This window comes from Strix uralensis, chromosome 2 (assembly GCF_047716275.1).
Source record: "Strix uralensis isolate ZFMK-TIS-50842 chromosome 2, bStrUra1, whole genome shotgun sequence".
In the NCBI taxonomy this organism is placed as follows: domain Eukaryota; kingdom Metazoa; phylum Chordata; class Aves; order Strigiformes; family Strigidae; genus Strix; species Strix uralensis.
In genome coordinates this window covers 124,781,125-124,797,551 of record NC_133973.1, presented here as the reverse complement: position 1 = coordinate 124,797,551, position 16,427 = coordinate 124,781,125, and the positions used below count along the sequence as shown (strand labels likewise).

Here is a 16,427-nt window from a genome sequence, read left to right as displayed (position 1 = left end):
AATGCCAGATACATCATACTTGTTACATATCAATGCTAAAATCATGTTAAGAATATTACCAAAGGTTACTTACTATACACCAGTGATTTCAGTTCGGCTTTCCAGGTATAAGACTTTGTTTTCTAACTTAGGACTGATGTTCAAGTTTGCATTCACAGAATCACAGAATCACAGAATCATCTAGGTTGGAAAGGACCTTGAAGATCATCTAGTCCAACCGTTAACCTAGCACTGACAGTTCCCAACTACACCATATACCTGTGTCAACCCGACTCTTAAACACGTCCAGGGATGGGGACTCCACCACCTCCCTGGGCAGCCCATTCCAATGCCTAACAACCCGTTCTGTAAAGAAATGCTTCCTAATATCCAGTCTAAACCTTCCCTGGTGCAACTTGAGGCCATTCCCTCTTGCACTATCACTTGTTACTTGGTTTAAGAGACTCATCCCCAGCTCTCTGCAACCTCCTTTCAGGTAGTTGTAGAGGACGATGAGGTCTCCCCTCAGCCTCCTCTTCTCCAGACTAAACAACCCCAGTTCCCTCAGCCGCTCCTTGTACAACATGTGCTCCAGACCCTTCACCAGCTTTATTGCCCTTCTCTGGACACACTCAAGTAAATCAATGTCCTTTTTGTAGTGAGGGGCCCAAAACTGAACACAGCAAATGAGGTGTGGCCTCACCAGTGCCAAGTACAGGGGTAAGATCACTTCTCTGTCCCTGCTGGCCACGCTATTTCTGATACAAGCCAGGATGCCATTGGCCTTCTTGGCCACCTGGGCACACTGCTGGCTCCTGTTCAGCTGGCTGTCAATCAACACCCCCAGGTCCCTCTCTGACTGGCAGCTCTCCAGCCACTCCTCCCCAAGCCTGTAGCGCTGCTGAGGGTTGTTGTGGCTAAAGTGCAGCACCCGGCATTTGGCCTTATTGAAACTCCTACAGTTGGCCTTAGCCCATCGCTCCAGCCTGTCCAGGTCTCTCTGCAGAGCCTCCCTACCCTCGAGCAGATCAACACTCCCACCCAACTTGGTGTCATCTGCAAACTTACTGAGGGTGCACTCAATCCCCTCATCTAGCTTCCCGGGAACCGAAGTCAAGCTGACAGGCCTGTAATTTCCCAGATCATCCTTCCGACCCTTCTTATACATGGGTGTCACACTGGCCAATTTCCAATCTGTCGGGACCTCCCCGGTCAGCCAGGACTGCTGGTAAATGATGGAAAGCGGCTTGGTGAGCACCCCAGCCAGCTCCTTCAGCACCCTCGGGTGTATCCCATGCAGTTCCATAGACTTGTGTGTGTCTATGTGATGCAGTAGGTCACTGACTATCTCCTCCTTGATTGTGGGGGAGTCGTTCTCCCAGTCTCTGTCTTCTGGCTGAGGAGGCTGGATTCCCTCAGTACAACTAGTCTTGTTATTAAAGACTGAGGCAAAGAAGGCATTAAGCACCTCAACCTTTTCCTCATCACTCGTTGCCATGTTTCCTCCTGCATCTAGCAGAGGATGGAGACTCTCCCTGGTCTTTCTTTTGCTACTGACATACTTATAGAAACATTTCTTGTTGTCCTTGAATGCTGAAGCCAGATTAATTTCCAGCTGGGCTTTAGACCTCCTGATTTCCACCCTGCATAGCCTCACAGCATCTTTGTAATCATTGTGAGTGGCTAGTCCCGTCTTCCAAAGGCTGTAAACTCTCCTTTTCTCCCTGAGTTGCAGCTAAAGCTCCCTGTTTAGCCAGGGTGGTCTTCTCTGTTGCCAGCTTCTCTTACAGCATTGAGCATGTCAGTCACCTGCGTAACTTGCCTTTGATTATAGAAATACTAGAGATGGAAAATTCTATCATTTCTATTTGAGATGTAAGTGCTCTAACCAGAAATGGTTTCTTTTGGAGTCTGTTTCACACACAAAGGGCTCAAATTTCAGTATTACATTACAATATTGCTTGCTGGATGTAAAGTGTGGCAGTTCAGCATCTGCTTTGCTAGCAGCTGAATCATCCCACATGAGTAGCAACTTCCTTCTCAAGGTGGGGGAAAGCACCATAGGCTGGGGAACCATGAGAGTTATCCCAGGTGGTAGGGTTAATTGCATTACACTAATTTTACAAGGAAGGTTTAAAAGGTTTTGGGCTTATATGCCTGATATCTTGTTGCCAATAGGCATGCTTGTATTTGTAGAAGATTCGTGTTTTCAAGGCCTGAAATGTCTATAGTCATTCCCCTCTTTCCTACCTAAGAGTAGAGGTTTAGACCTTGAATGCATTTACTTTAAGACTTCAACTTTATGTTACACCAAATTGCTTAATTCTAATTTTGTGATGAACTCTTATATTTTTCTGTTTCATAGGTTTACAAAGGTTAAAATAAAATAAAGATGATGTTAATATAAAAATTTTTTGAAAGTCTTCAATTCAGATTAATATCTGAAGTCCTATTAGAGTCCTGAAGTATTATTTTCATTAATACTGAGTACATAACTTGATTGATTGAATTGTTATATATATGTTTACAGTTCACTACAGTCTAATGAGAATCTAATGTGTAACATATTAATAGTCATTCACTGCCTTCTGTTATAGCAGAATGAGGAAAATAGAAATACTATTTTAAGTAATTGCATGTATTCAGGTTTCAGATCTGCTATAAATCTCTCTTCCTACAAGGAACAATTTTTTATACATCTTAATGTGATCTAAAGAAGAAAAGATTTAATCCTAAATTACTTAGGCTCAGTCTGACATTACAACGAAGCCTAACCGATGACAAATTGCTGTAAAAGCTGTGGTTCAGTTCTCTCCTTTGCTACCCTGTAGCAGATCTGCAGGTTATAGTCAGTTCATAAGTGGTTGATCCAGTGAAAAAGATTTTGGTTTGTTTGGTTTGTTTTGGTTTGTTTTGGTTTGTGGCTAAACCAGTGTACTAGATGTGAGAAAAATTCCAAGGCAGTAAGAGCTCCACTTTCTGTGGCAGCTTGCTATCTGATTGGCTTTGCTATCTGACTAAGTCACAAAGCATGCTTTAATTTTTGAATCAGGGAAGATTCCTGCATTCATACAGCATCAGAAATCCCAATGTGGACAGAAATGAACTGCATGCAGAGCCACTCCTCTGGGGTGCCACTTGCCACTGTTGAATGATTAGCTACTTTTGCAAAACTAAGTGGGGTAAGGCCTCACCCCCACTTCTTGTCTGATTTTGGGGAGGCACCATGCTCTTCAGGAAAGCATCAATGGGTCAAGCCTGTCATGCCATTTAGGTCCAAGCAGGCTCCAATGTTTGTTAGAAACAACTCTAAAACTCATGATGGGGATAGAGGAAGCAGATGAAAGTGTTATATTTTTAGCCATATGTACTTCATTAGTGAATGCAAATGTTCAAAGCAACAACCATCTGAATCTTGAAGACAGCTCACTGACCACATCTTTTCAGATGTTATATAACTATTACCATTTTATATGGAATTGAGATATTTGGTTGGTAGCCAGCTGTAGAAATCCCTGAGATAGAGGTAGTTTTGGAAGATGTCCATATTTTTCATTATGTTTTTCAGTACAGAAAAACTGATGGACTGAAGCTGATAATAAAAAGCCATTGACAGAGCATAAGTCTCATGCAGGATTTTCATTATAAAGTTTATACAGGTACTTCATTTCAGAATAACTACATATAAGAATGTATCTGGTTTTGCATTATGTTCATATACATTTCAAATTTTCAGAAGTATTTGTAAAACATATGTTTATAATTGTTGTTTTGTTTTATCTCCCTAGACTTGAAAAAAAAAAAAAATGCTAAAATGCCATAAAGAGACTTACACCATGCTGCCTTTTACATGACTAGAAGGAGAGATAAAGAGGCTGTCAACACACTTTGATTCTGTTTCAGGTTTTCAAACCTGAATCCACATTCATATCTCAAGTCTTGCAAATATCCACATGACTTAAAATTAGTTTTATTTGCATAACGTGGAATTTTTTTGGAAGAGTTTTAGGCTACAAATAGCAAAATAAAACACTTCCTTAAAAGATTACTTTTCTGGACTGTAAACTAGAGAAGAGGTCTTGGCAAATGGGATATATTTCTGGGTTTTACAATATTTTTAAGAAAATAGTAGAAAATCCATAGCCTCACACAAAAATTAAAACAGTAAATAGTATAACAGAGACACTCTGAAAATAAGCATTAAACATCCCTAATATTCAGCACAACTCCTTTATCAGCAGTTTCAGGGGAAGAAATAATTCTGCTTTGACAGCATCAGAAGAACCACAGCTTAATATCATTTGTTGCCATTATACTAATTATTGGTATTGATTTGTTATAGGAGGAGTATTTTTCCTATTTGAAGACCTCAGAATGAAAGCTATTTTCATCCTTTTAATCACATATGCAGTGGGGTTTCTAAGGAAGTTTTGTAATTAATTCTTTCAAATTCATATGAGCATTGTTGTTGTCTTAATCTAATATTCGGTACTGATAGAAATGAGCTGCAGAATATTTAATGACATTTTTCAAGTACTGTCTTATCAAGTTTGTCATTGCCACCTGACACAAGCAATTTTAGAAGTCAACAGTCTTGTTAGTTAATGTTAATGAATTTGGCAGTCACACATAATTGGCTCTTACCTTAGTTTTCATGTCTTTTTATGGGATTGCATGGGGGTTTTTTGAAACTATAGACTTCAGATTTATTGATTGTGCAACTGTAACATCACTTTTTGTAACTGATGTTTGCCTGGATTTTCTATCACACGAAATAAACTAAGTAACTACAAAATCTGGTAAAATTAAGTAGCTCTGTGTAAAAAGCAAAGCTCATAAAACCGTAGTGTTCAGACAGAAAAAGGACCTTGGGCAGTCTCCAGTCCAATCCCCTGCTCACAGCAGGTCTGTTCTGACGTCAGACCAGGCTGCTTAGGTCTTCTTCTACTTGGGTCTGAAATCATCCAAGAATGGAAACTGTACAGACTCACTCAGCTTGTGCCACTGCCTTTTATGTTGAAAAAGCTTCTCCTTATACTCAGACTGAACCTCTCACATTTCAGTTTATACCTGTTGTCTCATCTTCCCAGGTTGTGCTGCTGTGAAGTGCCTGGCTCTGTCTCCTCAATGATGTCCCCATAGGCACTGGGGGCTGCTGTTACGTCCCCACAAAGCCATCTCTGCTCCAGGCTGAAGAAGCCCAGCTTCCCCAAACTATTCTCATGGAGCAAGTGCTCCAGCCCCCACCATATTTGTGGCCTCCCCTGTACTCCCTTCAGCTGGACACTGTTTTTCTCATACTGAGTAGCCCCAACCAGGTACAGTATTCTAGATATGGAAATTCTCAGAGAAGTGGGAAGTAAGACAATCTTTATCTTCATAAGTCAAGATACAGAAACATGATTGAATTGGCATTTTTTTCTGATTTGAGACCAACTGTACAACTGAAATTTACATTAGCATGAATCAGACTCTTGCTGATGTACCAAAAGCAGAATTTGGCATTCAGACACATGCATCCAAAGGGGTTGCAAAATTTCTTTAAAAAGAGGATCTTACATAACTCCTCTTAAAAAATCCTGAATTCAGAAACACCATAAGGAGTTAAGAGATTAAGTAAGAACCACAATGATCTAATTTGATTTTGTAGGGGAATTCTTCAGTTTCTTCCTTTGGTACTACTTGCACAGCTACAGCTTCCTGTAAACATCACATTCTCCATTCAAGAGAAACAGAGCAAAAAGAACAACTTTCAACTGATGTGAAAGACATCCCTGTTTACTTGTTTTAAAATGGGTGGGAACTGTCCCAGTTCCTGTTCCAAAATGAACTAGCTGAATGGGGCTGCTCCTTTCACGCTGGTTGACACCAGGTTCTCATGCACACCTCTGCTTTCCCAGAAAACCAGCCTTGTCTGCAGACCAAGAATATGGCAGTCATCAGAGTAGCAACTTTAAGGCAGTGAAATGAGGAACTCCTTAAGAAACTGGTAGATATTAACATTCTATGAGTGATTTGGCAAAAGGAAGACACAGTTTTACATATCACTCCCAGGTTGGTGTGGTTTTTGTTTTTTTTTCCCTTTGACACTCTTAAGTTTAAATATGTTTTGGGTTTGTCCCTTTTGTCTCTTATTAGATCTAGCTATTAGTGTATATATATATATTTGTTGCATAGCTTTTCCTTTAGTTCATGGCTTTATCTCCTGCTTGATCACTGCACGTGGTCGTATTGTTCTTTCCTGCTTTTAGATACTAAAAGATATGTGTGTGGACTGCTCGCTGCTACTCCTTCTAGGGGCAAGAGGGAAAACGATGTACATATAGAAGAAAAATGTGTATCATCCTAATGCAAATATCTGAGAAAGTGAAATATTTATAGGGTGATTTCTATCAGATTTCATTCTAGCCAGAAAGGGAGAATAGTGTATCTATACGAGATACAAGACTTAGAGTCAACGGATCTTGTGAATAAGTGACTGCACTCATTTTGGCACTTTTTCTGGGTGTTTCTTTTTATTTTTTTAAGAGACATTAAAAACATGGGCTGGCTCTTTTTTGTTAAAAAAATAGTGCGTAGTCTTTGTGATTTAATAGCTGAAAGTTGTAGTTCACCATTTATTGTAGCAGAATAGAGGAAAAACATAGCTTTTTCAGTGTTTCTCTTCTTTTGCTCCAAAATCTTTTCAATAAATTCTTAATTTATAATGAAAGAGGGGTTTTCCTAACATATTGCTAGGAAATCTGGGATTTAAGTTATTGAAACACTAAAAGTCAAATTTAATTTTAATCCTGTTGTCTCAAGCATATTTTATTGAATATTCATTTTAATATCATCCCAGTTCAGGCATTATGTTTAGTGATTTATTTATTTGTAAATGGCAAGTGAAATTTGGAGTCTGCATTCATTTAAGAAAAAACAAATAAATCAGTTATCATTCAGAATAATCTGATATAATTATGTGATAAAACGTTAACACCTAGGTAGATGAATAATACCATTATGACCAAAAGGTCTCAACATTACTGGCGAAAGAAACAACTGATTTCTTTACTAAATAATATAATGTGGAAGGAGGCACATGTGTTAAAGAATAGTCTTGATAGAAATTTTATCTGGTGGGCTGAATATGTTCTGGGTTTCAAGAAATTTTTTGTGTGGCTGCATGCAGTAGAGAAAGAGGTGTTCGTGAATGCTGTAAAGCAAGACTTTTAACAGAGATTCTATCCCCATTTTTGCCAGACTGTCAAAGCCACTGTCCTTCAAGAAAGCTCTTTCACTAGTGGAAAAGAAAAAAAATATCAGCGTGACATTTTTAATACAATAAGCAAATTAAAGTGATATGTTAACCTATTTAAAGTGCAAGGAATCTTTTATAGAATTTATACTTAAATAGTTTATGAAGACTAGGCAATATAAAAATAAATTTAAGTAAATTACTATTTCTAGCAAGTAAAATGCAGCATCTAAATGTCATAACAGTAACCCTAGTTAGTGCTTGAGATGGTTTATGCAGCAAAATTTAATTTCCAGAATTAGATACTGAAAATCCTTCACTCCAAGTTAGTTAGTTTGAACTGAAACCCTTGTTTAAGCCTTGTTTTGTGCAAATGTATAAAGTTTCAGGACACCTAACTATAAGTAGAAGGGAAACAGAATGACACTTCAAGTGTCCGCAGTTCCTTGGCAAAACTCACTTCAAACAGAGAAATCTTCCCTTAGTTTTTTGTAGTGAATGTGAGTGAAAGAATTGTTTTATTTGTTTAAAGTGAAAGAAATATTTTTATTTTCAAATTTAGGAAGAGAAAGGTGGGGGGACATCTCACTTTCTGTATATAAACTGAATCAGTAGCACGATTGACTGGACTTTGCAGTCCAGTGGGAAAATACATTCTTATCCTCCAGACTTCCTTACCTACTTCCCTGTAGAGATAGCATCCTCTTGTGAAGGAGTTACTAAATGTATTAATGTGGTAGATATAGCTCATTCTTTTTTAGGCAAATCTTCATTTTTGCTGATAGTTATTCTGCAGCTTTTAGTAGAGTTAAAAGTTGCTACACAAACTTCGGTAAATAGTCTCTGACTTCAGTTTCAAGGCTGCCCTCTAAGCATTTCACTTGTATCTGCACTATTTTGATGTATCTGTACTAGTCCCATCCCTCAATAATTTATATGTATTTCTATCCAAGATCATTTATAAAATCAGTAATTGCTCTTCTTTTTTATATTAAATGTGGTTTTGATAATTAACATGTACTTAAAGAGATCTGTTCAGTTTTCAATATATATTAATCCATAGTTCTTAACTATTTTTGTAATGAGAATTTTCAAATAGATTCCTGTCCTACTATCCATAGATTAAGAAAAAGATATGACTTTGTTGCCTTCAATACTTTAAAAATGAAAGCTAGGTTAATATTTGGGGTAGAGAACATTCAGCGCTATTTATTTGGCTCAGCTTGCCTGGCACTGAACATTACGTTTTTACCCTAGGCAGGAATTGCTTAGTTCACAGACTTGGTGAAAAGTAATTCATAGTATTTATTGAGATAAATGCAACAATTTGTATAATAAAAATAAAATTGATTTTTTTTTTCATTAAGAATCTCTTTTTTTCTGTAAGCCATACAAAAATGAAATTTAGCTAAGTTTGGGCAGGGGCTGGAAAGGAATTTAGGTCCTTGATGAGGACAATAATCCCTGTACAGAAACTGTAGAAGTACAAAAGCTATTGTCGGTCATTCAGGAAGTCAGGAACATGTTTCCACTGGCTTCCGCAGGTTGAAGTCCCAGCTAACATAGATAGTTATATGAAAATCAGTTCCCTATATCCCATGAGTAATACTGCTCACTGGGAATCCAGAGCTATTGCTGAGAAGGAACTCAAGAGATTGCAATATAGTAAAGTAGCACTATGCTTTTCTCATTACAGTGTAGGTACAAACCACAATCTTTCACTTTCTCTCTTCTCTTTCATTTGATAAATCCATTGACCTAACTATCCCAGTTCAATGACCTATCTGATAAAATGCTTATGAAGAATCTTAAGTATTTTACCAGCTAATTATATGACTATTTGTGTAAACAGAAACTTTGATCCAAACTGTTGGAATAAAAGGAATGGTAGAACAACAGGCAATATAGCTGAAAAATCTGAATCACTAGTTTTCGTATTATAAAATACCTTGAAAGTAGAAAGTCTATAAAACAATCAACTAAAAACCTTGTTCAAATTCCACTGTACTTAATAGCAAGGGTTCCAGTAGTGCCAAAGGTTGCATAAGTCCATGAAATTTGAAGAACAGCATGTAGTCTGTATGGTAAGTAGGCTCCTATAAAAATGCTACATATGCATTCTTATCAAAGTATCTATTGATACTACAGGGAATTTGGAGTGAGCATATTAACTTTCACTAAAAAAATCACAAATTAATTCAAACTTAATAGTATAGGAACTGAGTGGAGATATGGATTCATGGAAAGCCAGAAAATGTGAGGTAGCAGAAGTACCATGGAATTAGAAGGTGCATATATACCTTCTTGTGTTTCTTAAATAGACTACAAAATTAAATAGACTACAAAATAGTTTCTTAAATAGACTACAAAAAAAACCCCAAAAACACCAAAAGAAAAAAACCCAAACAAACCAACAAAACCATTTAAGACTCTACAGTCACTTATAAGTTTGGTAGCTGTTAGGAAATTTTTATGGTATCCCTCAAGGCAAATTGAGCACAGGTTTGTGCTTAAATATTTAAAAAAAAAAATAAATAAAAATGAGCAATGCATTGGGCAGAGTCCTACTGCAAAGATGCGTCACAAGCAGATTCCTTATCTACCCAGCACCAAACCCGAGAGCAGTTGCATGGGCCACCTCAGGCCGCCCATGGGTCCATCCCCCTGCCCAGCTCTGCTGCCCAAACGTGGTCCCTGATCTTAGGCCCTGAGCACACCCATTCCAGGATGGCCACAAGACAATGCTGAGGCTGTTTCTTATCATCAAGGGACACTTCACTCCCTTGCAAGGAGTCCTTCTGTCTGGCATTCCTGCTTCCAGACAATTTAACCCTTCTTGTAGTTGGGCCATGCCAGATCATTCCTCAGTCAGAAGTTACCACTGCTAAGCAGTTACAATTAGAATTTCCCCTTCATAGCTAAAATACATTTTAGGATTTGGGAGTGGAGTAGGAAAGAGAAGTTGGCGGAAAACCCTTAGAAGGGAATCTGATTAAAGCATTATCAGTTGATAAATAAACAATTCATTCTCTGAAGACAAACCCAACAGAACTCGTAGAATGACTGACAACATCATGTCCATAGGGAAAGAAATGACCCAGTATAAACACTACGTGAAGATAAAGTCAAAAAAGATAGTCAGCTGTGCCTGTCAAATAATCCCTCAAACCATTCAGCAAATAGAAGGCATGCCACACATTGCAACCTTTAAACTCACTAGGATGGTGTGGGGACCAAAGCACAAAAAAGAAAGAGAAACAGGACAACCAAAAATATTAATTGCATAAAATTACATCAACTTAAAAAAAAAAAGCCTAGTGAGACAGATGTTGTAGCTGAACAACTCCAAGGGGCCAACATTGTCTGCTTCTCTGCTTTTAACAGTTAAGCAAAATCCAGAGCATAGATGGTGGTAGTGTAACTGCTGATTAAATAACTATGTAGATGATAAAGGAAACATAAGGAATTGTGTGAGAATTAGATTGGATTCTTAGGAACAAGGTTTGAATTTCCACTTCTGCTTTGCTTTTCCTATGGAATATGCAATTGAGCAGCAGAAGAATAAAAGTTTTAAACGTTAGGTTTATTACTTACTTTTATTTTCCCTTTTGTAGAAAAGAAAATGAACATATATCATTATCCTACTGAGTCTCTACCAAGTCATCAGCATTATTAAAACTCCAATATGTAGATCATAGTTTGTACAGGAGACTTTTTTGAGAACATAGCAAAAGAATAATAATTCAACTGGGGATGAAAAATTATTCCATTTTAAACCCAAATGCTTTTCTTTAATACTTTTATGCTTGTATTAAATCTATCAATATAATTTCTTTTTTTTTTATAGAGATTTTCATGATAAAAACAAAATCTTAATAATTCTTAAGACCTCAGTATAAGTAACTAGGAAATATCCCTATTTGAAAATGTGGTAATTGTCATACATAAGTAATCAGTCATGTTGCTAAATTTAAAAATAATTTGGCTGATGAAGAAGAAATGTGTGTTTTTCTTGCATAGTGCATTCATTTTCCATAACAAATTAGTGCCCACATAAATTCAGTCTTCCAGACAAATGAATGTTCAGTTAAATGAGAATATGGAACTTGCACATTAAAATAAATGCCACTGTGCCGATCTTAGCAACTGAATTAACAGAAGCATATGCAATAGTGTCTACTTAGCTGATGACATATACATTTAAGTTGGATGTAGTTAAAATACACTTTTTACAAATGAGTGTGCATTTTTCAATTCCAGTTCTACAAGGTTAGAAATGCATGCATGAATTAAAGAGCATGATTTCTTTATTTATCTTTAACTTTGCTTATACAGAACTTGTCATTTCTAAAACAGCCAGTCCAAAATACTAATTCTTAAAAAGATAAACTAAAAAAATAAGTCACTCTTCTTCCATACACTCTACTGCAGGCCTAAGGCACATTGGCTTAGAGCTTCATTGCTGAGTCTCTGTTTGTAATCAGTGGAACGTAATTCAGTTCAACCACATCTAAATCATCCTCAGGGTGTCTGTCAATAAAAGGAGCCTGGGATGCTTAGTTGGGATGAATTGGCCCATGTATTACATGTTAAACTTCATTTGGCAACACTCTACAGTTTCATGTTACAGAAGTCATCTTGTTAAGGTTTTGCAAAATGAGGTATACAGAGAATGATAACAGGATTTTATTTTGTAACTCTGTAAATCTTAATAAATACAACCAGTGTTTAGTGTGAAACAGTATTCTTCAGAGTATGTGCTGCTTGTATTATACATTCAATCCTTATCCTATAACTCTTTTATTATGAAGTGCTGAGGAAATTACATCCTTACACTTAGCAAAACAGAACTTCACAGTTATTATAAGAGCATTTTCTCATCATTTGGCTTTTCTTCAAAGAACAGTTACTCCCAATTGACATGTCTCAATCACCTGGCCTAATCTGAGCCTTGTTCAACTGTTAGAACCTTCATCTGCTTTAAGGGACTATATCTATATGGTCCAGACTGTAGTGACCTTCTGACCCATCCATATCTACTAATCCATAGTTATCTTTGCCACTTCTACTGAAATATTATGGTTTCAACAACCTTCATTCTCTTACCATAATTCTGTCCATTATTGAAAGCTTCTGCTTATCATTTGGGTATGAAATGTGTTCCCTTTTTCTGCTCCTGGATGTTTAGAGAGCCATAAGTTTCGAGAGCTTGTTCAAAGACATATGCTTTGACCATGAAGTTTATCTATAACAATGTCGGACAGAAAAGCTGCTCAACTCATGGTGGTTTAAATCCAATCTGTTTCCAAGAGGTTTATTGATTTATTACTGATACATAATTAACCAACAAGCAATGAACTGTATATTTGGGATCAATACTAACAATACAGAAGATAAACCACAATGCTAGACATAGATAAAGCTGTAAAAAAACTCTTTAAATTCTGAAACAGCCTATTATAACTAATCCCAAGAAATGTGAATAGCACACGCTCACACAGTTGCCTGCATGCTCTGTCTTTGCCTGCACCCATATCAGCCCACCCGCTGGTGAGACAGCACCCATGGGTGCACCCCCGAGGTGTGGGTCCTGCGTTGCAACCTACACCACCAGTGCACTGACTGCATGTGCTCCCTGCGGCCCCGAGTGTTGAGGATACTCTGCCAGCCCTGGGAGAACGCAATGACACTGGGGTGACTGGCATTCTCAAACTGCCATGGTGTTTTTGTACTTCTTTTCAAGCTTACTTCCTTGTTTCCAAAATCTCTTGGTAATGCCCTGCTTGCCATTTAATCTAGCAGTCACTGGCATCTTCTTCTCTAGGGTTGTAAGCGTTTGGGCAAACAGGCTCTTGGACTGTGCTGGGTGATCCATTCACATGGCACACAGTCCCGTTGCCACTCCCTCAGCTATTGTTATCTATGTCAAAGCGAGCATGCGGGCACCCCACGTGGGAGCAATCCTACTTGCCTGTTATTGTCTTCTGCTGCTTCTGTAACAAACTTCTGTTTCCACCCTGCAAGGGAGAGAAGACCCTAAAAAGTCACTGGGCTGCAGGGTGCAGGTGGGTTGTTGGAGCGCTCTGACCCTGATGAAAGTGAGTATGGGGGAAATCCTAACACCACATTCAAGAAATAAGAAGCAGTGCATATTGATTTGGGTACTACAGGATCTCTTACAGCCACACAGGAGAAGCTTAAACATCTGTTCTGTAAATGTTTTGACTTAAAGTCAGTCTTAAGCATTTATGTATATATATGCACTGGTTTAAGAACAAAGTAGGCTGCTGGGGATGATGCTGCTTACATAGGATAGAGAATTCATTATAGTGCATTTGCCTTGTGATAACCAATTTGCATTTGTTTATCTTTCCTCTAATTTCCATGCTCTTTATGCAATTCAGCTAGAGTGATTACCAATATTTGAATAAATGGAAGATTTACTGCATCTTGTGAAACAAATCATTCCTTTAAGTCATTGTGCTAATCAAATGTATTTACTCTGGAATGGAATTGGTACTTAATGTCATTCGTGATTTGAGATGTGAGAGAGCATTTTATTTATTTTTTATTTATTTTTCTGTCAAATACTGAAACATGCCATACATTGTAAAAGTAATTGGATTTAGCTCAAGAATAGAGTAATAAATATCTAGCCAATGTTTTCTTTTGAATAATAAAAAAAATTTCTGAACTTGATTTAGTACAGTCTTTCTTTAGTAAGTGTGTATAGCATGTTTGGTAAGGGATTTGGACATTTGGACCCAACAAGAAATCAAATATAGTTGATTATACATCTACCTACATACAATTTGAAACTTAAATCCTTATATTTTCAAAGGGGGAATTTTATTTTATTTTTTTTTTTTTTAAAAAAGATAATAGATAGATGGTCAGCTCTACTGGCTTTACGAAATTGAAACAATGTTTGTACATTTACACATATTTCCATTTGTGGAATTTATTGGTTTTGTTTTAAAAAAACAAAGTTTTTTAGCAATTACAGACTTACACTGTAGCTGACTTTAGAATAACTGTATGTGACTAATGTCAACCTCCTTATGTCTAAAATTGCCTTTTAAGAATTAATAAAACCTTAATTAAAGTTCATCTAATATAATTCTGTTTTGAACTGTTAACTAAAATTGTAATAGGTTAATGTCACTGAGAGCACCAAAGAGCAAGTAATGTGTCCAGAGTTTTCTATATTAATAGAGTTACTGAAAAACTTTTAATTTGACAGCATTTGGAAAAGCAAATGTTTATAGTCTTTATTTAGCTTTAACGGTCTTTTCCCTTCAGAAACTTTAGAGTCTACTTGGATTTGTGGAAAGTATATTCACGTCATCTCACTGTGGCCTAAATTCTGTTTTACATACATCATCATAAAACAATGGCAATCTCTGGAAATGATTGCCAAGTAACCTTTGTAAAACATTCGGTTTTGATTTGGTATCGGTTAAATTTCAGCAGAAAATTAATTTATGGTGAAGAAAACAGAGTAAGAGCTTGCATTCCACGCTCTTAATTTCTCTTGGTTTCTGAAAGATTTCTTGTATGATTTCTTACACTATCCCCTGATCTGTAAAGAAATTGTTCACAAATTTTCTTAGATTTGTTTGAAAAAAAATGATACTTGAATTTTATTAAAAAGAATGAGCCAATTCTCACATAGAATAAATTGAAAAAGACAATTTATTATTCTGTCCTTAGAAGCTATGACGATTCCTTGTAATGCTAATCTCTCAGTGAAGTTTTATCCTGAGCCTTTGAAAGATCTTGCCAAATGGAAATGATCATTGTCTTCAAAATTTTTATGGTATCAACTATGTCATATTTAACAGAGCAAAGTTTATGTATGAAGCCCATAAAAGTTCTGGCACCTGAAGTATGATACAAGCACAGTTGAGGAAAGCAGGTTCTGTTCACCTTCCTACTGAACTTCCACTTAATCATGGAGCTAATTTCACTTAGGTTTTTTTAGTTACTGTTTCCTCTTTTTTCTAACATTCTAATTTCAGACAAACACACCACTGTTACTTTGCTTCTCCACTTCTCCACACCTCAAAACTCAGGATCTGGGTGTTGTCCAATCCAGAAGATAAATGTGGATCAGTAACAAGACTTATGTCCTGATGAAATGCAATGGTGCCTCCTTCAGGACCCGAACACAAGGGACAAAATTTTACATTTCCACAGGCTATTTCAATGACCTGTCTACTAGATGAAAAGCAAAGTTCTCCTTACCATGATTGCATTAGCTAAAATAACCCTTAAAGGGCCTTGCTTTTCACCAGAAACTGACAGGGGTGTGACTGTTTTCTTCTTACGTGACACATAAAAGGATGTGGCTTTAGAGCCTTGATACTATGAAAAGTCTGGATAACAGTCATGTATTTAAGTTACACTGATTATTGGTTTAGTTCAGAAAACAAAATATATGCCTGAGTTGATGAGAGAGGTTAGTTCTCAGGAACTGTTCCTCCAGTCCCTTTCCCTTACCCTTATTTCACTTCCTAGAATTATCTGTATCTTGACTTATCATACATCTTAGAAGAGTTTCAAAGGTAGAACTTACCAGGTATCAATTTATGAAGACGGAAAAGGGAATTCACTGTCCTGCATTAGGTCTAGTTGATAGGTTTCCATTTCCTGTAATACAGTCAGTGATGACCAGATTGTAACCCCTGCAAAAAGAGACTGTCTACCCTGGAATTCATGGCCATTATTGATTATTTTGGGTGACAAGTAAAAGTGATAGATATTTCTTGACATTTGTCTCCACAGGTGAGGTAGAGATGCAATATGCAGCTCTTCTGGGAGTCTTCTTTTTAAAAAAACTAACTAAAAAATCATGATACTTTTATTTAAGAAGTTCTAGTATTTAGTGCCTTATGGGCATTTGTTAGAAGTTTAAAAATTAAAGAAGCCTATTTATTATAGCTTTTCAATTGGTTAGCATTGGTAGAATAGAAGTGCTGTGGATAGCTTTAAGATTTTAATTAAGGTGACAATTGTATTTATTTTTAAAATGAACTATCTTGTAACTCAGTTGAGTTGCTTGTTTGCAAAGATTAGAAAAATCAATATGCTGCACTTACACTCACAAAGCAAATACAATGTTGTGAGATAATAAAACTTTATTTTCACTCTAATAGTATTTTCACTGCTATTTGCACAACGAGAACACATTCATGGTGCTTACAGTGTT

The 16,427-nt window shown here is 36.8% G+C and overlaps 1 protein-coding gene across 6 annotated transcripts in view; it reads left to right on the top strand.

Moving 5' to 3' along the window:
• The window catches only part of CNTN5 (contactin 5), a 666,666-nt gene that overhangs the window by 195,379 nt on the left and 454,860 nt on the right, over positions 1-16,427 (top strand). The window contains exon 1 of one of the 6 annotated variants that reach the window (XM_074860213.1): positions 13,198-13,281. The exons of the other annotated variants lie outside the window; for them this stretch is intronic. The gene's annotated coding sequence lies outside the window, so the exon portion shown is untranslated. Of the gene's footprint in view, positions 1-13,197; positions 13,282-16,427 lie in introns of those variants that run through there. 6 annotated transcript variants of the gene reach the window in all.